Consider the following 26,684-nt stretch of genomic DNA (forward strand, 5'->3'; position numbering starts at 1 on the left):
CCGTCTGCAGGCTAATAGAAAGCAGGGCGGGGAATTAGAACAGACAGATGAATATTAGATCACGCCTCTAATGCGCATCCCATTTGGATAAAGCACAGACAAGGTGGCCGTTGGTTTACGTCTTTAAAACAAACAAAGACAAGCTTAAGGGAATTAACTTTAAATATACAATGGATATGAACGATGCATTCGCTAAGATCTTTCAGAGAGCCCCAAGGGACAAACTCACACTGTTAACACAGCTGATTTTCAGACACTTGGGAAGAACACCCAGTGGGTCTAATGAAGTATAAGGTAAAATAAAAGACAAATGGATAGTGCTTCTGTATATAAAGCAAGCAGAAACGCACAGGCAATGGAAATTATGTGCATAATCCATTATAGCTGTCATTCATAGCCTCCAAACTCCCAAATGAGAATCATGCTAACCCAGATTAGTTCAGTCTCTGTAGTCTTTTAACCATTTAAGCATGTAACTAGGCCCAATTCACACAAACAAAGCACCTACAAACTACAATTTAGAGGTCCATCTTAGAATTCTCTGAGTATGCATTTTAATTAGTGATTATAAATGTTAGCTAATATAATGTAGATTGCATAATACAGAAGATGGCTGCCGGTTGCTGCTCGCATCAAATTCAAAGCTCTGATGTTTGCCTACAAAGTGACTTCTGGCCTTGCTCCTTCTTATCTGCTCTCGCTTCTGCAGATCTATGTGCCCTCCAGAAACTTGCGTTCTGTGAATGAACGTCACCTCGTGGTTCCATCCCAGAACAGAACAGCAGAGTCACTCGCTACTTTCAAGAAACGACTAAAAACTCAACTATTTAGTCTCCACTACACTTCCTAATCTGTAATTGCCTCTCTGAATATCACACTAATTGTACAAAAAATATATATATATATACTAATACTACTAATACTTCCCTTCTTAGACTTTACAGACCTGAAACTTGCTTATAGCACTTATTCATTGTTGCTCTTGGTTGTGTAAATTGCTTCCTTGTCCTCATTTGTAAGTCGCTTTGGATAAAAGCGTCTGCTAAATGACTAAATGTAAATGTAAATGTAAAGATGAAAAGGGCTTACACATTGATGCAATTCTTTGCTATCAAACCTTTAATAACTGTACTGGTTTCAAACAAAATTTACCCATTAATAAGATCAACCCACTTGGCACTCACATTGGTTGTGACAATGTTGATTATTATTATTTTTTTATATATATAACTTTCTTTATTGTTTTTTGATTTTATAACACAATAACTTACATCTTTGGACTAACAAACACAAACATTCACACCACAATTGACAATAAAGCATGTAATATACAAACAATCCATATATAAATATAATAATAACAGATTAATACAAAAAAATAATAATAATACCAATAATAATAATAATAATAATTTGAATTGAAATTACAAAAAGGAAACAAATAATAAATACAATATTAAATAATAAATAAGAGTAAAGAAAGTTAAAATAAAATAATAATACTATTCTGTTTTTAAACTAAATTGGTCTAATCCTCTTCAATTTCACTATTTCCTGTCGAATTTATGTCTTTAAAGTAAGCCATGAAAGGTTGCCAGATTTTATAGAATTTGTCTTCTTTCTTTTTTAGGGAGAATCCAATTTTCTCTAGTTCCATATGTTTCATTACATCTCTCATATGATGTGTAAATGTAGGAGCGGCTTTCTGTTTTCAGTGTAATAATATTAATCTTCGTGCTAGTAGACAGACAAATGGAACTATATTTTGTTCAGTACTGTTTTTAGCCATCTCGAAATCAGTAATGCCTAAAACTGCTATGCGGGGATCTGGATCTATCGGCCTTTGACCTATTTTTGAGAATGTTAAAAATATATTTTCCCAGTACGATGATAATTTTGGGCAGCTCCAAAACATATGAGCCAGTGACGCCGGTTCTAGCCCACACCGATTACATGCAGGGTCCACTTCTGGGAATATTTTATTAAGTTTTTGTTTGGACCAATGTAAACGATGTATTACTTTAAATTGTATGAGGCCATGTCTTGGGCATACCGATGATCTGTGGATTTGTTCAAGGGCTGACAATGTTGATTCTTGCTTGTTGATGTAAAAGCAAATGGCAAACAATAATAATATAGACTCAAAGTGGGCTGTTCTGCTGCCAAAATCTTAATCATAACATTTATATTAATATTTTTAATGAACTGTGATTCATTATGTAGACTCATTCAGTAGCTGACTACTGACTCAAAAAACTTAATTTGTTGTTAAATTTACTCAAGCGATCCAAGATATAATTATTATTTTCATCAGTAGAATATTAAAGAACTTTTGATCTGAAACTGTGGTCTTTGGGTGATTCATTAAATGCAAGTCAACAGCTAACCACACGTTGAAACTTAAGAAATAAGCTCTTATCACCATGGTTCATAGTTTGCAAGTTGGTTAAAACTAAAGCTAGTGACATGGACTTAAAAGTATTGGTATTACATTCACTTGAACAGAATAAAATCTGCATGTATGTACATCCATAATTAGTCTATTATTGGCACAATTTTGAATTTATGTGCATAAGTGTGTAAGGTATTATGATTCAAGAGGAAACCCACATTGAACTAACATTAAATCATGGAAAACGACTGTAACCAAAAATAGTTATGCTCTGACAGTATGTTCACAACAGCAGTACTTCAGAAAATTATGTTGTGTAGAAAGCTGCTGTCCGAATGAATCTGAATGAATGAATTCCTCTGATGTTAATTTCAGCAACACTGTACTGCATTTTCACTGCTGTATGAAAAACACCCTTGGTAAAGAAACTCAAAATAAACACAGCAAATTATGTGAAATTACATTAAGAGCGTTTACTTTAACTTGTAGAAAAATCAACCAATGGATGGCCTAAATAGTGGTCTCTCTGCATTGTACAATAATTTAAGAAATTATTAACACAAGAAAAAAATGAATAAATTAGACCCTCAAAGATATACAATGTCACTAGCTGGGTTTCCATCACCCTGTGTTATTGTGCATTTTGAAGCATCACATGGGAAACCATTGACGAAACCGGCAATTTTTAATAATTCATCCATCCATCCCTCATCTGTTCACATCGGCATATCTGGGGCCGGGTCGCAGGGGCAGCAGTCACAGGAAAGGACCCCAGACTTCCCTCTCCCCAGACATTTCCGCTAGCTCCTCTGGTATGATCCCAACTTCCCAAGGCATTCCCAGCCAAGCATAGTCTCTCCAGCGTGTGGGTCTTCCCCTAGCTCTCCTCCCCGTAGGACAAGCCTGGAACACCTCCCTAGGTAAGCAAATGCCTAAACTACCTCAACTGGGTTTTCTCAATGTGAAAGAATAGCGGCTTTACTCTGAGTTCCTCCTCGGTGACAGAGTTCACAGTCAAATTTCTAATTTAAATCGCTTAACACGCACAATGTTTTAAGGCTTGCTTGAGGTGGTTTTAGACTTGGTGAAAAAGGGTTATTAATGGGAGATGGAATTGCCTGTGCCAAATAAAGTCTGATATTGTTAACCTTATGTAATGTAATGTGTATTTATATAGCGTATTTATTGTGTATGGCCGTATATCCAAAGCGCTTTACAATTATGAGGGGGGGTCTCTCCATACCACCCCTAGTGTGCAGCATTCACTTGGATGATGTGATGGCAGCCACAAGACACCGGCGCCAGTTATCGGAGAAATACAGAAACAATGATAGAAACAATTCTGTGGATGGGGATGATTGGTAGGCTCTAATAGGTAAGGGCAGATGGAGGGAATTTGGCCAGGACACTGAGGTTACACCCCTTCTCTTTACGCGAAGTGCCATGAGATTTTTAATGACCACAGAGAGTCAGGACCTCAGTTTAATGTCTCATCCGAAAGATGGCTCTCACTGACAGTATAGTGTCCCCTTCACTTTACTGGGGCATTAGGACTCACACAGACTGCAGGTTGAGCACACACTGCTAGCCTCACAAACACCACTTCCAACAGTAACAATTTTCCATGTGGTCACCTATCCAGGTATTGACCAGGCTACATTTACATGTTACACCCACGTGACTCCATTATGCTTGCTTTGATTACTGTTGGTTACTGGATTACCAATACTAATATCAGCCATTCTATAAACTGAAATAATATAATGAAAATATAATTTAACTTTTTTCAACAAGCTTTTAAAGGTTCACTTCAAGCTGTGATGAAAACCCAGCTACTGATGCAAATAAACTCGCAACCAACCAAACAAACAAACCTCTTCAGCCAAACCCTCTCTAATCACTATGTTTTCAGTCCAGCCAAATTTGGTGTATGGTAAGGATAAACCAACATCAAGAAGCAAGATCTTTAAATGATTTGGTAGAAAAGCCAAATTAAAAGAGAAATAAAAACTCTTTCATTTAAAACAGCAAAGCCACATTTCCCTAGCACTATAAACACAGACACAGTGGCTCTAAATGAAGCAAAAAATGTTTCTCTGTAATAAAACATCACAAGAAATGTTGGTCTCCTGTGATTTCAGCGAGCCCACAGTTACTCTAATTATAGCAGAGAACAGAAGTTTTACCAGCATGGTCAACGGTTTTGTTTTCACTTTTGCACTGACTGGAACATGATGCCACATTTAATTAGCGGACAAGATTGAAACCTTTATCTGTCATACACATCTTTGATTAGTACAAAATCAGACGGGCCATTACACATTGTGACTGTGAACATCATTAAAAGATGACAACCATACCTATATAAACAATCATATAATGGTCAGCAATGTACTGGGAAATCAAGTGAAAAATTCATTCTCTCAAGGTGGTGTTAGACGTTTAGCTATGCTGAAATGAGAGCAATCATATAGTACTTTAGGAGTAAACAGTACAGCAATAAAGATAATGAACACTACAGACTTCACATTATAACTACGTAGTGTACATTCATAGCCTGTAATTGTATTACATTGGGATGTTATGTAATTTCAGCATTAACATGCGCATAGTGGATTTTCAGCCGAATTGCTTAATGTTTTATGACAAATACAATGTTGTGTCATTTTAATTCCATCCAAATCTCATCTCTGCAGTGGAGCTGCTATTTGGCACCCGAATAATGATTACTTTTATTAGTATATTAGGTTCACTGAACTATCAAAACGTACCTCTATTGGTAGTGCAGCAGTCATTCTCAGATCAGCATATCGTCTCTGTATCAATATAATCTCACCCATCCGGACATGATATGCACAATATTCATGAAGCTCATTAATTCAGTTTCATTGTTTTTCCTGTGTTTTCATGTGCAATCAAACCTGTTATTATGCTAATTCAGCTAATTAAACATTTTGCCAAAACGCAACAGTGTTTTCCCACAGTTAATTGCATACAAGAGGAAAAATATGTATAAACCAAGCTTTCAAATGATCACAGAAATGCAATCCTAACATCACTAATATCAAAAACAATACGGCCAAGTAAGACTAATATCACCATTTGCATTGTCCAATAATGATTTTTGAAAGAGCGGTTAGCGCTTAAGATTTGAGAAGGGATTTTAAAATCAAATTTAAAACTGATAGTTTCACCGTAAGACACTTATTTTTCAGCAGGGTTTTGTGAATAGCAGTAAAGGAACCCAAATATGAATTTTGGATATTTTGCCTTGATCACTTGCATCAGAAAAATTAAAAGTTTCTCGTTGACTAAAAACTAAATTCAAGCCTGCGTTGTGCTGATAGAAAATCAAATTTATTAATTTTATAAATATAAATTTTGTATTAGTAAACATTTTAATTGAAACTAACTTACATTTACTCAAAACACCCTTTAACTAAAAACAAAATGCTTTTTATTGGCAATTAATTTAGATGAAAATTACAATTTTGAAATTTAAATGAGTTTCAAAAAGCAAGATTTTAAAAACCATAAAGTTACTGTGTGTGTGTGTAAACTACACAAACTTGTGTGAAAACACATGATGATGTTGTGTTTATCTGAGTAACATGCTCAGTCTATAGCATGTGCAATCAAAACAACAATGGCAGACTACAAGGGTCCGTTCTTCATACTTTGCTTAAATGATTTAAGATGATTTAGCAGATCCTGGGTCTTTTAATCTTGATAACTGATCTCTGGCTAATTTGGTTCTTCAAACAAGTTTGCGAATCAGATTAAAATGTCTGGATAAACTGATCTGAGATCGCTGTGTGTGTTGTGTAGGACAGGTCTATCGATCCTCGAAATCATGATCAGCAATGCAATGATTGGCTGACGGCACAGCAGCGTAATGACATCATCTGATTAATTTTCAATTATCCATGTGAGCAAAATTACATAAAATTCATAGTGAATGGTTTGTAAAATATAATACGCAGTAATTATACACATTTGTTGTGGGCTGCAGGCTATGCACTTTCATGTGACGAGGGTATTTAGCAGTTTATTTAGTTTTACATTTAGAGCAGATTTTCTTTATTTCAGTAGGCTTATTCAAGTTTCTTAATAAATGGCTGCCCAAATTAATTTTGCATCAAAAAAGCCTTTTTATATTGGTAAGTGTCAGCAACTTTTTGCAAAGTACCAAATCAACGACATATTAGCTGTCCAAACGCGTGCATGACTGCATAAATTATTTTCTTAAAAAAATGTAAATATTGGCCATGTTCATTACCATACACAAGTTGTACTAAAGTTGGGTCGGTACCTTAAAATAGTGTGCATTCATACCTAAAAAGTCCATTTTAATTAATGTTCTCTTTGAACACCTTGGGGAGAGAACACCCCCGTGACAGTTTCTGTACTTTTATTTTGGAGTGTAGATTGCATATTAGTTTTATTTATAATTTTGAGAAAAAAAAAATCTATTTACATAAATATTTAGATACATTTTAATATTTTCCCCAGAGTTTGTAATCTAGTCTATAGGTTACTACTGTAAGAAAATGTCAGCATTCGGTACATACTTTTATTATTATCTTCGCTTGAAATGATCCGATCTAAATCCGTTTATGTGAAATAAGCACGTTCCCGAGCAGGGGTCTGTTCTTCGCACGTGAATTACTCAGGTAGCTGGATCTGGTTACTGATGATTTGACACAATCCAGGATCCTTTCGTTCTTCAAAGCTCATCTGAGAGTTGTTGTCATAGCAACAGGTCTGGTAGCTTAAACCTGCTGGGGAGCATGCTCATTTCATAAAAACAGGATTAGATCGGCTCATTTCAAGCAAAGATAATACTGAAAGTATGCACAGAATGCTGATATTTTCTTACAGTAGTAGTTATATACACTTGGGAATATAATAAATATATATATTTTAACTATATTTATAAGTTTACAAACACATATTAATAAAACTTATGCAATCTGCACTAAGAAATAAAAGTACAAAGACTGGTTCAAAGACAAAAGTTATTGATATGAACTTTTTAGACGCAAAGATGTAGAATCGCTTTAGTACAATTTGTGTATGATAATAGACATGCACAATATGCAACTTTTTTTAAAGAAATAATAATTTATGCAGTGGTGAACATGTTTTGACGGTTAATATAACAGTGATTTGATGCTTCACAAATGTTGCAGACACCTTTAACAATATCTAAATGCTTTTTATTCATTCATTTTCTTTTCGGCTATCCCCTTTATCAATCTAGGGTCGCCACAGTGGAATAAACCGCCAATTTATTCAGCATATGTTTTACGCAGCGGATGGCATTTCAGCTGCAACCCATCACTAGGAAATCTAAATGATTTTGTGATGCAGAATTTATTTAAACATCCAGTTATTCTTTACACCGATTAAGAAACCGACTACCGTATCATATTTAACAAACCATTTACTTTTAATTTCATGTCATTATGCTGCTGTGCTGTCAGCCAACCATCGCATTGCTGATCATGATTTCAAGGATTGATAGATCTGTCCTTCACAACACACACAGCAATCTTAGATCAGTTCATCCAGACATTTTAATCTGATTCACAAACTTGTTTAAAGAACCAAATTAGCCAGAGATCAGTTATCAAGATCCAGAATCTGTAAAATTAGCTTAGATCATTTAAGCGAGGTTCGAAGAACGGACCCCTCGTTTGAGCTACCAGAACTGTTTCTATGACAACAACTTTTGGATGAATTTTGAGGAACGCAACGATCCTGGAACATGCCAATTCCAGCTAATTGAGTAATCCACGTACGAAGAACAGACCCCAGGATAGTGATTGTGCTGCTCTGATATTGAGTGGTGTTACCAGCTATTAGCCCGGCAGGTATTCACCTAAATTGGTTCAAATCAACAACTAGTAAAACTCTTTATATTTGGAAAATAAGCCCAAAACTAATTTTGTTTTAAAACCATAACTGCCGAATGGCAGGAACCTGCAAGAAGAAACCTAGCTTGCTTTTTCAGACCGATATTGACAACATGTTTCAAAACATTCCAATCAAGTTGTCAGATATGTCTGCAGAAATTCACAGCACTGTCAATCAAGAAACCCCACATTAGGTTTTGTAAATGAGTTCAAATTTAGTGCAACTTAATCCACCAGATTCAGATATTTGTAGAGCTTGACTTGAATTGTATTCTCAGGCTTTTTAGAAAAGCTAAGGCCTGACTTTTCCCAATCTCTCTCGATCTCCCTCTCACTGACGAGAAGCAGAGAGAATGTGAATAGGGCTTAGGTATAGAAAGAAAGAGGGCAGGAAATACCACTAGTTGGGTTTTCTGCACTTGTCGGCTGTACTGAATGTTCCGGAGCAGCTCTCCTCTCAGCTGGAGTCTGTCGGTGTGAAGACTGGCTTGGAAACAGAGTTGATCAGGATCCTGTGGAAGACTGGAACCCTCCAGAATTCTAATGGAACACGATAGAGCAGAATGAGAAAGAGATAGGAATGCCACTGATAGGAGGAAGTGAAATAAATATTTTACGCTGTGCCTCTCGGCCAGAACAAATATTGATGAGGAAATGCCAGAGCCATCAATAACCACTTTCCCTCAACGGAGTCATTTAGCTTGACCCTGCGAATCTAAGCCATTTCATCCTCTGTAATAACAAGATTACGTCTCAAAGCACAAACACTATAATCTAATCTTTTCCATGAATTTTAAGTGTGAGAATGAGAAGTATGATTTGTTTCCAAATTGTTTGTTGAATCTGCCGCTCTTGGCAGCACCATTTCATGAAAAATAATCACGGGCAGGTCTGACCTCTTATTCTTTCAAAGCTCCGACAGGAAAAACATCATTACCGCCACCTTCAAGGCCAATTGATGTCTCGCTCCTCAAGCGACATTATACACCATATGAGAGCTCTGAATTAAATTCTCGCTGTCAAGCTGCACAATGCTCTGGTTTAAAGCAGCCAGGCTGAATCAGCTCAAAGCTGCTTTTCATAATGGCACCATCTATTTATGTCAGGATTAATTATTTACATTTTGCATGAACCTGATGATTTCCCTCATTTACACTCAGTCAGCTGTGTTAGCTGGGTGAAGGAAACGGGGGCAGTGTAAACACTGCTAATAAATTAAGCTCAATTCCTCTGCCACATCGCATTTGCACCCATTTGCCTCTGATTGTGCTTGTTTACGTTCCATCTGCTTGAAAAGGAGTAGCAGGGAGCGCAGGAAACTCATTCAGTGGCAAATCGTTAGAACTAATGAATTCCATTTCAATGCCCAATGTACCCCCTTCTATCTCCTTCTCTTTTCCAAAAAGAAACCACTTTTATGACTACTCCAATATAACACCCCCAAAAATATGCCATTACATTTATGCCCAAACAAAAAAATACACTGGCATCAATAATTTAGCATGCAGTTAATTTACAGGAAGTGGGTGACTTATTGTGGTGTTAGAACATTAAAAAAGATCTTTAGATTTTCAGGCTGTCATGAAAACATGAGGCAGTGGATTAAAAGGAATAATGAGTGGTAATTATGTTTAGTTTTTTGAACAGATCATTGTTTTGCTTTATAAGTCCTCAGGGGAAATAGAAATTAATTTTGTTTTGCTTGTGTTTTTATTTTTATTTATTTATTTATTTTTGCATTTCGCAAAATGTTGCCAACTCCTACCTTAAAATAGCATTTTTCCATGTTTTGAGATTCATGTTTTTATTTCTTATTTTTGCCAGTTATTTATACTTTTAAATTGCATGATGGGACCTTGACCTTTCTTAAAACTATTTCTAACCATGACAAGTTTAAAAAAGTGACTTTATTAGACATTTTCAAGAGTTTATAGTAATAATTTTAGGGTTGCATGATTAACTGAAAAAAAGATCCTGATTTCCATTTGACCCCCTATAATGTTGTATTTAATGCAAGAGGGAATCTGATGATGACAAATGTCTGATTTTATTAGTGTACAAAAAATGCTTTGTCAATGACAAATGACAAGCATATGTCTCACACACAATCATTCAACTTTAGAATCATGAATACTTGTATTCTGATGTCATCACTTTACTGTGCATTAACAACCAGGAAAAATTGAAAGACTATTCAATTCCACTATTCAAAGTCTATACAAAATCAAATAATTTAACTAACAGTAGACCCACACATACTGTAGGCTTAATATTATTATTGTTGTTTTACGATATTTTTAAGAAATAACAATAATATTAGCTTGCTTATATTAAACTTTATTTTACATCAGAATCCCGAGAAAATTGTGATTTTTATTTTAACCAAAAAAAAAAGATTCTTAATTTAGCCAGAATCGTGCAGCCCATATCTGCATTGTTGTAGTAAATTACGGTATAAAAACCTTGTAATTTACTTCCAGTGCATTTTCTGTTATTTTACAGACTTATTTCAATATAAATTTCTTATATATTGTCATTTCAAAGTAATAAAATGTCAATTTAAGTCACTTTGTTAAACTCTAAAGTTAAATTTTCAACAATGAAAAGTTGAGAGATCAAGGTTCCATTAAGCAATTCACAACCGTAAACAAACAGAAATTCTTCTTGTGAATCACAAAATACAGAAACTGTTAGATGTTTTTACAGTGTACCACAGTTTCAGCTAAAACAAAAAACCCTCTTCTATGTTTTACTCAAGACAAAAGGTCACCTATAACTTGATCACCGCCTGGTGGATTAAACTATTAGCAAATGTAAATACTGGGGTGAACTATCCCTTTAAATTATTGGTTAAAATGTAATTATCTATCAGACCAAAATGATTAATATACATTTTTACAATCTCATATTGGCTAAATATATTTCAGAAATCTCCAGCATCTCTGCTTATCCTTCACTACGACTGTTTGTCACAAGTGGAAATCTCACATTTACAGAGGCCCGCACAGCTCATTTTCACCCACGCGCACTCACACACACAAACATACATCCACACATGCAAACCATTCTCAGATTATTCACACATTAAACAAACAAACACATGGACAGAAAGCAGACTCGCACGCGCCATCAGTGGAATAACCATAATTAGCTTTCAAATGCAGCTGATTAGAGTCATGAAACTGAAAAGGCTTTGCAGAGAAAAAAGCAATCTCCTAATCAACCATGAAAATCACGTCTTTCAAGTGCAGTTTAAGCTTATCTGATTTTTCAAACCCAGACAAAACGGCTCACTTCATCTGAACAGCAGAATCTATATGTGGGTCGGCGCTTGAGATGTCAGCATGAGTTTCCGAGAAGCGAATATAACAGTATTGATTGGCAGAAGACAACACATAGGAAGAAGGCCCTTAAACAAGAGCATAACAGCATGAAGAGCTCAACCGCTACACGCTGAGGTCAAAACCCAAACCGGCTAGAAAGGAAAAGGAAAAGAGGAGACAAAGGGAAGGCCATAAATGAAGCACAAAGATGTTTTGACAGGGCTAATCAGCGCCAAGCCAAGAGTTCACATTTGTCACGAAGATGAACTCCTCAGACTGTTTTACACAGGAAACCTAGGGGTAGCGAGGAGCTTTCTCAGATAGATATGCCTCTAAATCTTTCAACACGTTTACTTTGGCCAAGAACCTAATGTGATCCTCTGCTGTCCGACCGTAAAAATAGTGAGACCTAGGATGTCTGTCTACTGCATTAAATGTTCATGTTTGCATTACAATTAGTTACACAAGCTCTATTCCATGTGATTAGTAGAGTTTGTTATGATAATGTTATTAATTTGGTTTTATAGCATGATTAAAACAAAAACAGCATACCAAAATTAAATCAATTTGTATGATGGATTGAGATTTCGCCAACTAAACAATCAACAAACCAGTGAAATGGTCGAAACCATTTACCAAAACAATGTTGATTTCCTAGCATTAGAGTTTTTTTCATATCAGTTGCCATTTAAAATTATCACAACAAATGTCAAATCTTCATATCTATCAATTTTAAAGAATATAATTCTTTATATCTATCAATTTTCAGCATGTCAATCCTTTTGCAGCTGATTTAACACATTTTGTAAAATGTTTAGCTGTATGAAAATATAAATAAATATAAATAAATAAACAAAAGACCAATCTTAATAATTTCCAACATTTACTGTTCAAGTTTTCAACAACCAAAGACATTACCCTACAAGTTATTGTATATTTTTTGTTCAACATAAAAAAATAAAGTAAAACAACAAGTTTTACTTGGAACAAGTAAATGGTTTGGAACAAGTAAATGGTGACAGAATTTTCAATTTTGGATAAACTGTCCTTTAAATCGTGAGTATGGTGAATTTATGGTGAAATATCCTTTAATGTATTTTATTTAGGAATGCTAATGATTACTTGATCAACTGATTGTCAATAATTCTTCAATCAATAGACCTTATCGATGACTGATTAGGCATGGACATTTAAAGTTTAAGGTTTGATTTGTGCTTTGAGACACGTCCACGACTTTACGCATTATAATTAAGAGTGTGCAGTTTACCTTATTATGGACTCACTCTTTTGACACTCCATATTCTGGGACGCATAAAACCCTGTCATGCGCAGATCTCAGTTACATCCGCGATTGTTTCAATCAATTTTATCTGACAGACTAACAGGAATGGGCCTATTCAGAGTCTTATTTTAAAAATCACGCATCACGGCGAGACGTGAAGAGTACCTCAATTCACACGAGTTTCTGACTTCTCTAATCCCTGTGACTCAGTTCGTCTTCGAAGGTAATCTAAGAATACTATCAGTGCTGCCAATAGTTTGTAAAGACTGTCCTGCTGTTACATACTGCTTGATTAAACTGATTAAATTGAAACCGTGAAAAAAAGTGTAATGGACAGGCCTTAGTGGACTAGCTTAGAAGAGCTTAACCTCGGATGTTATTTGATGTTCTTTTTAATTTTGTAGATAAGTGACCAACAAAAACTACATTTAAATTAAGATACAAATGATACCAAACCAAATTCACTTCAAAAAGATACATTTTCAAAGAAAAATATATGAAGTGTATATATTTTTTTCGTGCCCATCTTACACAGCTCTGTGGAAAATATTGTGAAAATTATCCATTGTTGTATGTAGAAGCCTGCAGGGGAAGATTGTGGTAAGATCTGAAAACGTGGTAAAAAAAATACTTTTTAAAACTGTCGGTTGGGTTTAGGAAAGTGGGTGTGCGCTGGTCAATCGTTGCTTTGGAAAACCCTATTGGTTGGGTTTAGGGAAGGAGGAGGATGGGTCAGTCGAACGGCCAGTCAGTTAATCTTTCAGTTAGTCAGTCAGTCGACAGCAGGCTCTGGTAGATTTATACAAGAACAGCAGGAGCGAATTGCACTCGCAAGAGAAATTTAAGATCTCAAAAGCGTACACAGAGGCCTCTGGTGGATTCGCGAAAACAAAAACTGCAACTAAAAAAAAGTAGTGCCAGGAACGCATTTGGCACTCTCTAGAAATGTATTTGAGGTATATAACGTATTCAGAATAAGCCTGGGTTGTCTATATTGTTATGAATGAACAACAACAGTGGAGTAAAGGACCATATATATATATATATATATATATATATATATATATATATATATATATATATATATATATATGTGTGTGTGTGTGTGTGTGTGTGTGTGTGTGTGTGTGTGTGTGTGTGTGTGTGTGTGTGTGTGTGTGTGTGCTATTGTATTTTTTTACTATGTAACTACTAGACTGGCCTAAAAATAATACAGCATTTTAAGTCATTTTCAACTGTCCTATTAAACTAGGATTTCAAGAACATTGTAATCTGTAATATACTGCAATTATACTTTTAAAAACATCATTGTAAAAAAAAAAGTGAGGAAAGGTTTGCACACGTTCAAGAGCCAGACAGAATCCCATATATAATTCATCACAGAAGCGAGAGGTGAAACACACACAGAGAAACAATGAAAAAGAGAGCGAGAGCACTTGAGTCCAACGCTGCCTTGCTATGCTGGCTCGGTCTACAGCTCCATTATTAGCTGATAGCTGTCAGGTCATCAGATGCTGCCGCCCCACGCATGAGCATCAAAGCAAGGCTCAAAACAGCCTTCATTCAAACCACCGCAATATCACAGCGGTCATTACAGAGGTTAAGGGGGACTTCACACGCAGGGGACTGTATGGCTGTTCAAAACACGACAGCTACAAGTGCAAATAGGATGAGGCTACTCTGCTTTCACAAGACTGAATTGCCCACAATCAGATCTATAACAGACCTTAAAATATAGCAAAATTTATTAGAATGACTCAAATAAGATTTTTCTTGGATCGTATGTGATCAATCAATAAAGATTATTAAAAGGAGGCACAACATTTTGACAGAAAGAGAATACAAATGTAATCAGAATCTGATTTCATTAATGCTGAAAAATACTAATCACATACAATTACATAAAAATGGAATGTATTGTCAGTGCTCTATTAGTTTACATTTGAATAAGCAGGACATGCATTTACAATGTATTTGCAGCACTGAACATGCTCCCAGACTATCTTGGAAGAACAAACTCCTTGACCCACGCATGTTAATATGCAGCCTATTTTTTGATTACCTGAGTGGCGCATTATGTGTTCTTATTGAAGTGTCACTCATCTGACGTAACTTATCGTAAAGAACAATAAAAAAACTAAACATGCTATAGACTTACTGCAATGGTGTCATTAGGCGTTGCAGACATGATATCGGTTGTTGTGAACTATGCCAAATTACATGAGAAGAAACGATTGAGTCTTGTGTCACGACGACTAGTTGTCGTTTACAAACCCCCACGACATCCTTCGTCAAGGAAATTATACCAAAATATTGCTAAAATTATGTGATTTGACCAGGGCTTTAGATAGAATAACTAAAATTAAATGTTGAACTATATGATAGTCAAATTAATAACTCAAATTCAGGAATTTTGAAAAACAAAAAAAGAATGCCATACACTCCTACATTAACAAAGGTTACTGCATTAACCAACATTAAGTGACCACTACATTTGTTATAGTATTTATTATTAATTGTTCATATACTGTGTTCATTAATGCATAGTAAAAAAAAAAAAGAAGGAACTAGTTGGCTTTACTTTAAAAAAAGTGAGTAAACCTGTTGCGTTAAAATGATTAAGTAAATGAACTATGCATATTGATAAAAAATTAAGTCAACTTAACAGGTTCATGTTGCAATGGGTTTACTCACTTTAAGTACAGTCAACTTGTCGCTGTTAAGGTAAATGGTTTACTCACTTAAAAAAAATAAGTAACTCATTCATTTTCATTAGGCTTAGTCCCTTATTTTTTCAGGGGTCATCACAGCGGAATGAACCGCCAACTATTCTAGCATATGTTTAACGCAGCTGATGGCCTTCAAGCCACAACCCAGTACTGGGAAACAACCATACACTCTCACATTTACACCCAACAGCAATTTTAGTTTATTCAATACACCTATATTGCATGTTTTTGGACTGTGGGGGAAACCAGATCACCCTGAGGAAACCCATACAAACTCCACACAGAAATGCCAACTGGCCAGGCCCGGATTGGCTAATCGGGAGGACCGGGAGAATTCCCGGTGGGCCGGTCTGTTTTTTGGCCGCGAGGGCCGGTGTTCCTAGCTCCAGAATCTGTTGCTCTCAGCAGTCACACTTTTTAAAAATAATTTAGTTATTTACTTGACCACAGTCTTCTTATTCATTATTTTACCGCAGCTCTGCTCTTTTTATCTATTTTCTCGTAGCCTTGTGAGCAAGATGCAGCCTGCAGGTTAATGATGATATTAAGTCAGATGAGTCACCTTTCAATGTACAGCTGTTGTGGTACAGTGGTTAGCATGCTAGGTTATGATGCCACCATCCCGGGTTCGGACCTCGTTTGAGGGATAATTTTTTATTTTTTTTTTATTTTTATTGTTAAGACATATAATACTGTAAGGGTTGTTGAACATTTGAAGTTCTAAAACAGCTGTTTTCTAAAAAAAAGACGTGATAGTGTAATTAGAAACTGAATTGAAAATGACCTTATTTTAATGTAGTCAGTGGTGAACTGAGGTGGGCCGGTCTAAAGCTTGAAACTCCAGGGCTGAAAAAGAGTCCCACTCCGGCCCTACAACTGGCCCAGCTGGCACTTGAACCAGCAACCTTCGTGCTGTGAAGCGACTGAGCCACCGTACTACCCAAGAAAAATAACTGAATGATTTTTTACTGTGTAGTAGTTCATGCCAGCTCAGGTTCATTAGGCTATTTACTAATACATTATTAAATCTATTCAGAAATATTAACGAATATTAATATGTGAATGAACTCTTACTGTAGAGTAAAAGCCAAAACAACATCAGCATAGTCATAGATAGACAACAGGCAAAAGAATTAATTAAATAATAAAAGTAATCCATTAAGAATACATCAATTGGTAATGAACGGAAACAACACAATATACTGTTTAGCATAAAATCAAATATAATGAGATGGAAAGAAGTGTTTATTAAAATGCTTTTTACATTTACAAACACATCACTTAGAAATCCAGTGGCCCCGAAAAAGCATTCCAATCTCATTGCATTAAATAAACCACTTATTTTAAAGAAATATACACAAGCAACCTTCCAAGCAAACAGGTTATCTAATGCAACGAAATTCAATTAAGAGTCCAAATGCTTTTATGGCCCATGTGTACATATCATTTAATGGCCTGTTTGGCTTAGTACACTCATTTTGACTATTACTTTCTTGGGAAACAATTCAGAAGGACCAAAAAAAAGTAACATTCAGCATTTCTTGAGCTGTAAAAAGATGCACCACATTCACTAGGATTTTCTCTGGAGAAAAATCGCAGTGGAAAACAAACGACCAACATTTTATGACAATCTTATTCGGTCTCTACCCGTGTTGACAAGAAAAATAGGAATGTTCAGGAGAAGATGAAGACAAGCTCTCGAACACAAACAACCCCTCAGAGCATCTTTACACAGCATTGTCACAGCAAGTTAAAAAGAGGAAACATGAGACACAGATACAAGCAGAGAGCCGCGAACAGAAGAGAGATGAAGGAAGAGATATGCTGTATTTAATGAGTCGGAGAAAGGCAGAATGAGTGAGCCTACGGACAAAAACACCTTCATCTGTCTGGCCGTCCAGTTCCAGAAAAAGCTCAGAGAATGCTCAATGAAGAGGAGATGTGGCCTGTACTGGATGGGAATTTAAACAACCTGCTGTGATATAAAATTTAGAGCTGCGGAAATGTGAAGCAGGCCATTTCATCTCCTCCTTCCCTACTGTGAAGAGGCAGAAGCTGATTCATGTAAGCTGATTATTATTGATTATGTAGCAGGGCGCAGGGATAATTGTAACACTTGTGGTTGGCGCTCATTTATTCAGAAAATGTTTGGCCTAAAGCTTTTAAAAAATCACCTCAAACATTTTTGACGCACTGAATTAATCAAGCCAGATATAATTAAACAAAAAGAGGACAAATATCAGAACAGCCGTGCTGAGAAAGCATAGCTGGCAAGATATAAATGTGCTAGTAACGGAATAAAAACTTGATGCATACTAATGTCATTCAATAAAACATCCTTAATCACTAAATGTCAAACAAGCTGAAATTGATAATAATTGTTTTTTTTATCAAGAACACCTATGAAATAAAGAGTGAAGTATATTTGGAGTACACTTCTTGCTTGCATAATAAACAGCATTGGGACTTTAGTTTGATTAACACCCAAACAGAACTAAAGGTGTAATGGATCACGGTTGATCAGTGATTCGTAAAGATCCCAACCCACAGTTTGGAACATATGATGTGCGGATTAATACATATATTATATTATATATATATATAATATAATATATATATATTAGTGATGTCAATCGATTTTAAAAATTAACTAATTAAATCACACCTTTTTTTTGAAAATGAATGGCAATTAATCACATTTAAGAGACTGAAATTTGTAATTTTGGCTATTCAAATGTAAAATTAATGTAAACGCCAGACAAAAAACTATTTAAATTCAAAATATAATTGTTTATTAGAATTTTTGTTTAACTTGTAACACAGATTTCTTCATGTAAACAACAAACCCACAATAAACCATCAAGATCCTGGCTTGACAGCCATATTTATTTAAAAAAATCGATGCCAATAAAGAAAAAAATTATTTCCAAGTTGGATTCTAAGTGGACTTTAAAAAAAATGTCAAAATACAGGCACTGCAAATATGGAAAATGGAAAACTATAATAACAATAAAGTATTGAATACAAACAATTGTACTCATTGTAAAGTTGTATTGCTGTGAGTTAAGAAAGTTAATTATAAAGTAGAAACAAAAAGGTCCTCTTTTACATTCAGTCAGATGCCAAGACAGTACAGTCTGTTGACATTATCGGGGAACAATGTGGCCCTTTTCTTTTGACTGATGTGAGCTGAGAGTGGAACACAATCTCACGGCAATTCGTAACTTTTTGATTTAGTGGCTACAGACGTTTATGCAGGTTTGTTGCTAAAAAAACGCATGCGCGCGGGTGCGCACAGACACACACACAACGCGCGCAGGACAGGGCAGGCGTAACGAAACCCTTCAAATTCAACACGCATGATCACGTTCATCAAATTTGCTTCAACAAAGCGTTTTAAAGTATGGCTGCATTTCACAAGGATTCTGACACAACGCAAAGCAGACACTTGCGTGTAAGGAGGAAACACGTCAAACTTAATGACACATTTGAGGGCTCACGCTGAAAGGCAGAGGAATGCGCTGTCTGACATAAGACACCAATACTCTGATTTTAATATGATTAAGATAATACTCTTATTAAGAGTCTACCATGTAAGCAGTGATTTTTGTCTACCTTAAAGGAACACGAGTCACGAAATGCGGAGGTTTTTCTTTCCGTTCGCCATGCGGTATCAAATTCCATTAAAACAGAAGTAAAAGTTAAAAATGAAACACCCGAAATTGCATGAAACACTGGAGAAAACTCTGGAGAGCCTGTTGATGCGACATTGATTGTTTTATACTGAAACTTGCCTTCAAGAAGCACTTCCTTGGCCTTATCCATATTTCTTTGCATGTTAAACACACGGCGGCCACAACAGGAAACAAAAAAACAGCAACTGCGTTAATTGCGTCTTTTCCGATATATATGCAGCCGATACTTTTTTTATAAACGTTCCATGATTCTGGAAAAAACATTGTGCAAATCTGAGAGTGCTACATGCAGGCAGGCGATCCTCATTAGTAAATCACTTTGGATAAAACAAATATAATTTTTAGTTTATCAAACTGTCTATATACCACAGCATATTTTCAAACAGTTTATTAAATAATTCAGTCAAGTTGAAAGTGCTCCAAACAGACTGAGGAAATACAGAACACATGGCGTGACTGAAGAGGGTCCACAGATTGCTGGGATTCACACCGAATTTGAGCAGGATTATTAAATTCTGTTTGTCGAGACTCATTTAATTGAGATTTAAAAATGGGGGTGAATGTGTATGTGTACATAAGGAAATGAAAGCAAGAGAAGGAGAGTGAGGGCCACAAAATCCTTCAGCACCCCCATTAAAAATCAGTGTGTGATTATGGAAATGAACACCACTTATAGATTGCAGTACAGTGCATTGATTTTCTGATGGTCGTCTGACTAATCCAAGACAAACTCTGTCTGTGCCAAGACAAGCAAACCAGCAGAACCCCTGCTTTCAGCTCAAAACCCAAAGCTACTGCACTTTGGAGTGGCAATAATGCACTATTCTCATTCCAATCATGTTTTGTGCCATACTGTATAATCCAATCCCACAGCCTACTCACATTTGCATTTATTTTCTTGGCAGACAATTACCAGAGCAACCTCCATATGTAATGTTGCAAAAAGTGCATATGTTATCATAATTAAGGATATAAATAAAGACAATCAAAGAGCAAGTGTCTGTAAGAATAAAGCAATGCTGCTTTGTACGAAATGCATCATATTGTTCATTATGGTTTAGTTTAACCTGATATGTAATGGCAAACCACCTCAGACCTGCAAAACAGCCTAGAAATGAACTATTTTAACATTTAAGAAACAATGGTGCTCCGTTTGCACACAAAGGTTTAAATGATTAAGTTCCCAGAAAGATCATTTAACTAAAACTCAAACTTCAGAAGTGGTGGAACAGATCTGACTTCAGAATCTTACATTTGGTTTACTGTATGAAAATCAAAAGATGTATACGTCTTGTTTTTCTTCTGAGGTAAATGTAATGCAATAATAAATGGAACATAATTGAGTTTAAAGAAAATTATTTCAAACAACATGATTTCAAACAACATGTTTGATTCTAGTTGCACTAATCTTAAAATGCATGAGGGACACAGTGAGGAACAACTATTATTAATATTACTAAACAAAAATTAAATATAACTACTACAAATAAAATAAAAACTTGGCTATCATAGTTAAATCATGTTAACCACAAATGTACCACATTTTGCAGCTTAAGTGGATAGTTCCCTTCAAAAAATATATTTCTGTCATCATTTACTCAATCTTGTTCCAAAGCAGTTCATGTCATTTTAATCTCCTGAACACAAAAAAAGAACTTTTAAAGAAGGCTGATGCAAATGCACTAACCCAAAAAAACACAATAATTGAGGTAAAGTTGGTTTTATCTTCGCACATTGCTTCAATGACAACTTGTGACATGCTCCCTATGGTGTTTACTATGCTATTTTGAATATTTAGTCTAAAATCGGATGTAATTATGACTTCTAAACAACATCAGCACTATTTATTTGACTGTAAACAATGTTGCACTTCGATAGTCATTGGCTGCCTTAATGTTTTGACTATTTTTACATCGCAAAGACTGCTTTTATGGAACTAGGCTGTATTAATAGGAAGAAAGTCTGAATCTGTGAATATAAAACCAACTTTACCTCAATAACAGAATATTATAAATCACAAATATTCCTCATTTGTGTCATTGTAGCTTACCAATGTAGCCTAAATTTGAAAATACGAGCATATGTAAAACTTAAAAAAAAAAATAAGCATAACTGTTTAAATATCCTTGCGGCGTATGATTCATAAAGTATAATAATATAAAAAAATATATATGGTATTATATGATCCTGTTAAGACTTCAGGTCTAAAATGCGCCAGTTTTATGCTATAGCTTATGACGTAGTACACAAAATAGGCTGGATTTCTATATCATTTGCTAATTTATTTAAAGAAAAAAAGCACAAACAGCTTTCAAATGTCTCAGAAATTTGCGTTGATCAAAAAGAAGCATTACCTAATCCCCAAATCCTGTTGTTGGCCTTAGTGTGAATTAATATTGTCCGGTGTCAAAACAGCGTTTCAAATGCTGTTGGCCTTAGCACACATATTGACGGGTGAACAGCGTCACCCAGTGGTGAACTGCGTCATTGAGTGGAATCTGCTCATCTGGCAGATTCCGATCAAAAATTCATGTCGAATCCGTTTCTTAAACCCCACGGCTCATCTTTAATTCAAAACCCACCTGCTTGGTTTTACCTTACATTCCTGTCTGAGGTGCTCCTACAAATCTTCAGCAAGTAATCTAAATACTGAAATATTCAGGAGAAGCTCGTGCTCGACCAGGTTTTACTTCCGCTGACATGCGCAGGTGAACATGAAATCTATTAAAACTCTTATGCGGTTTGGGATTGGAAGACATTTTGATTTTAGATCTGACTTCATAGACTTTTTAAACATTTGATTTTAGAGTAGACTCTTCTCTTGAACCAACTAAGGGTCCTAGCAACAACAAAAAAAGTAATCAATCAATTAACAAACAAATAGCTGGTTTGCTAACCTCGCATCTCCTCATATTTTAATGTTATTATTATTATTATTTTATTCCTATTTCTTAATTAATAATAATTGCTAGTTTTTTTATGTTCTTATGCTTTGTATTGTGGTTATAATTTTTTTAATAATAATACGGGCGACATGGTGGCTCAGTGGTTAGCACTGTCGTCTCACATCAAGAAGGTCGCTGGTTCGACTCCCGGCTGGGTCAGCTGGCATTTCTGTGTGGAGTTTGCATGTTCTCTCCATGTTGGCATGGGTTTCCTTCGGGTGCTACAGTTTCCTCCACAACCCAAAGACATGCGGTACAGGTGAATTGGATAAACTAAAATGGCCGTAGTGTATATGTGTGTATGTAACAGTGTATGGATGCTTCCCAGTATTGGGTTGCAGCTGGAAGGGCATTCACTGTGTAAAACATAAACTGGATAAGTTGTCGGTTCACTCCGCTGTGGCGACCCCTGATGAATAAATGGACTAAGCCAAAGGAAAGTGAATGAATAAATAAATTAATAATAGTTTGCTTGTTTTTATTTACTAAATTACCACTCAGCACAACCAAAATTAACCAAAATAAAACACATATATATATAGTACAATAATAATACAATTAAAACTGAATACCTCCAGTGTGAACAATAGTATTGCATTGTCTTAAATAATTTGGTAAACAAAAACAAAATGATTCATCCAATTATTAGCTTACATCATAAGTGCTCCAAAAAAAATTATACATAATGACGGACAGCTATTTAGGCTTGATTGATTTGGGCTTAATGAGGACAGGTGATTAATGTTTTGTGATTTAAACGTGTAATTTCCAGCTCCAGGGTCTTTGAAATGGTCTATAGAATCAAAATGCTTTCCGCGGAGGATGGATAATTCACAGCATGAGGAACAGCAATTGGATCCACCCTTCATTACCTGGGCTCAGCTATAACTGCCCATTTGCTCTAATGAGGTTTGACAATTATGAGGTTAATAAAGAATAATTTTGACAGGGTTTATTGATATGGTTGGGAATTAAATGATTAACTATCTCATTAAATATAAGAACCTTGAAGTGCAATTACTTGTGAAATGAATTGACCTTCACAAGTGAAAAGATGTATGTCCAGCAAAGATGGAGAAAACGGGTTTGAGATGAGTTTGCAATCATAATTCCGAATTTGCCAGCTAGTGTTTGCATTGTGGGCTGGATTGGACCCAAAATAATATAACATGAAACATAAACTGAAACCATACTGCATCCGCAACCTATTAAGAAGTGAATGTAAATAAATGTCAGATTTGTCAGTGTTGGCTTGTTTTTACCTTGCTAATGCAAACTTTACCTTCAGTGGTGAAACTTTATGTGCACGCAGTCTGAAAGGTCACACCTAATTTGTTTGTGCATCTTTAACTATGTGGAGCAGGTAATTGGCTGCTGTCACCTTAGCAGCCAATGAGCTTGCTCCTCAACATTTTTAATGCCTGAGTGTTGTTTTACACTAGCAATGTGCAGCATGTTTTCGGAGGCCCTTCTCCATCCCAGCTCCACCTGTATCTAGATCTGCTATATGGGGGTTACATGTATATTATGAGTCTAGTCTGAGCACATATATGATCACTTTTTGTCTTTTATTTTTACAGTTTATTTTAGAAATATCAGCACTTGATTTTTTCAGACAAGATGATTGTTGCACTGACTGAAAAGCACTTTTTAAATTCTGTTGTTGTTGTGACAATGATAATAAAGAACTATTTGATTCTGCTGTAATATGTTTCCAGCAACAGTGTTAAAGTTTCAGACAGCAGGTCTGTGAATATAGTCTCGATATTTGCTCTCCCAGAAGCAGCAGCAGCAGCATAGCAGATTTATTCCACCAAGACCAAACACATCAACATTGCCATACACATATTTATCAACATATTTAATCTCTAAGAGAGTTGTCATGACAGAACTACTTTTTTACCATCTTTCCCACTGCAATGGTTTGTCAATACAATTACAAATTGTTTATTGACAACGTTCAGTCCAAAAAGTGAGTTCAATTGTGGGGGAAAATAATCAAATTGTTTTGACAGAATATAAGAAGATAATTTCACGAAAATACTTTTGATAATAAGTTTTTCACACTGAATTGTAAAAATGTCTTTAATTTACTCCAACTAGGTGCAAAATCACCTGTACACAAAATGTGTAAAAAAAAAAGTTTGTAAATGGCAGTATCTGCTAAAATAAATAAATAAATAAATAAAATACAATTATCAAAAGCCCCTGGAGGTGAACACGGGGAGAACAAGCAAACTCAAATGCCTAGTGCCCAGCAGAGGCTCGAACCAGCGACCTTCTTGCTGTGAGACGATTGTGCTACCGACTGCACCACCATGACTCCATTATCAATAAAATAAATTAAATCTAGTGTCTTTCTGCACCCATGGGTGGCAGTAGTTCATATTTAGAATGGGAAACCGAAACTTCTAAAGTGTGCGTGCAAAGCATAAACAAAGCAGTGTTCAGTACCATTATCACAGTAATTGTCACTGCAAATATCTCTGATAATGTAATAATCATGTCTTGACTTGAATTGTTCATTTGCTACACCACTTCACTACATCACACTAATGCTCTGACTCATTGCTGATTAACCAGTCAGAGCAATCTCACCAGCCAATGGCTGACACAGATTCTACAGGCTGAATCAGGTCAATAAGCTCTGACATTAACCTAAGGAAAGGTGACTTGTGGAACATACCAAACCAACACTGACCGACTAAGCCCAATGGCCGACCATCAACTTGGTGTAACTCAGCCCTAACAAGAAATGACCTTTTCTGCTCATGCATCACACAGTAAACCAGAGCTGCTCATGCACATTTCATAAAAAAGACCTATAAAAATATATTTTTATCCAAAATGTGGTTTGATCCTAGAAGACGTGCTCATTATCGTAAAATCTGCCCAAATATAATTCACAAAAAAATGGTCACACAGCTCTCAGTTCCAACCTCTAACCAGCTGCTTAATCGTGTTTACCAGGCCTAAAACCAAGAGAGCATTTATATTAAATCATAAATTGCTTGAAAATAAGGCAAAAACTGCAAAAAAAATTGAATATAGCCAGGCAATAACTTTCAGGGTAAAAAGAAACAGCTTCAACTGCATTCTCAAGCAAAAATGTTCTGCATTACACATTTTAGTGCTTAATTTGAAGACAAAATCTACCTAACATTTTTAAATATGGGGCGAGGCAGTGGCGCAGTAGGTAGTGCTGTTGCCTCACAGCAAGAAGGTCGCTGGGTCGAACCTCGGCTCAGTTGGCGTTTCTTTGTGGAGTTTGCATGTTCTCCCTGCGTTCGCGTTGGTTTCCTCCGGGTGCTCCGGTTTCCCCCACAGTCCAAAGACATGCGGTACAGGTGAATTGGGTAGGCTAAATTGTCCGTAGTGTATGAGTGTGTGTGTGTGTGTGTGTGAATGTGTGTGTCCAGTGCAGCTGGAAGGGCATCCGCTGCGTAAAAACTTGCTGGATAAGTTGGCGGTTCATTCCGCTGTGGCGACCCCAGATTAATAAAAGGGACTAAGCCGACAAGAAAATGAATGAATTAATTTTTAAATATGGTGAAATGAAAGTTGCTAATCGAATTAGTCTAAATGATTAATAAACAAACATACAATGGGTGAACTACACATAAAGGGATTTCCACATGTGCAGGTTGTATGTGTGCAACATCACAGCAACAAGTAGAAACATCATTTTTCTAATATGCAATATTTCTGGCTCATGGAGTTAGTGGTGTTTTAGCAGTTGTTCGATATTTGATGATGATGTACTGTTCATATTCTAATCGTATTTTGATTAAGTACCAATAAAAGAGTGTTATTGGGATTTTGATTAAATTTAGCTGTAACAGCTACAATGTGTGAATTGATGCCTGAACAAGCCCATTTGACACGATATGAGATCTCCATTAATGATGGCTGGGCACTTTTAATGCCTTTCCCAGGCACCCCATTAAACCGGGCTTATATCTGCGGGTCATTCAGTGTGTGGTAAGTGCTCTTTCTGCCGTCCTGACTTTTTAACATGCTTTTAAAAAATACAGCTGAGCATAAATTTCATTCTATTGATTTTTAGTCTCTCACTTTATCTATTTTTTCTACCTCTTGCTGTGTGATGCCCCTCATTTAATCTCACAGTCTTTATTATTTGATCGATCTGATGTTAGCTGCACAGATAAGCTAAATCATCGCTCAATAATCAGACTCGTTTCCTCCATTATGACAGACCCCCACCCTTCCAAACACTACAGCGTGATTTTATTTTATTTTGTATGAAGTCAATTGTTTTTATTAGCTTTTAAAATATTCATAGATATTAAAACTTCACAAAAAATGCAAGAGAAGATCTGGTCTGAACAAAAACAACACTCATTCTTCACAATATTCTGATCATACAAGTTGATGCCAAG

General features: G+C 35.8%; 1 protein-coding gene across 5 annotated transcripts in view; it reads right to left on the bottom strand.

Annotated features, from left to right (window-relative positions):
* Window positions 1–22,045, bottom strand: part of auts2a (activator of transcription and developmental regulator AUTS2 a) — a 761,138-nt gene extending 739,093 nt beyond the window's left edge. For 2 of the 5 annotated variants that reach the window (XM_073914859.1, XM_073914855.1), the window contains exons 1-2: window positions 21,694–21,802; window positions 8,709–8,850 (exon numbers count right to left, since the gene is read on the bottom strand). The gene's annotated coding sequence lies outside the window, so the exon portion shown is untranslated. Of the gene's footprint in view, window positions 1–8,708; window positions 8,851–21,693; window positions 21,862–21,935 lie in introns of those variants that run through there. The other 3 variants (XM_073914858.1, XM_073914863.1, XM_073914868.1) reach the window with 2 other exon arrangements.
* Between the last annotated feature and the right edge of the window lie 4,639 nt (window positions 22,046–26,684).

The sequence above is a fragment of the Danio rerio genome, chromosome 10 (assembly GCF_049306965.1).
Source record: "Danio rerio strain Tuebingen ecotype United States chromosome 10, GRCz12tu, whole genome shotgun sequence".
Classification (NCBI taxonomy): domain Eukaryota; kingdom Metazoa; phylum Chordata; class Actinopteri; order Cypriniformes; family Danionidae; genus Danio; species Danio rerio.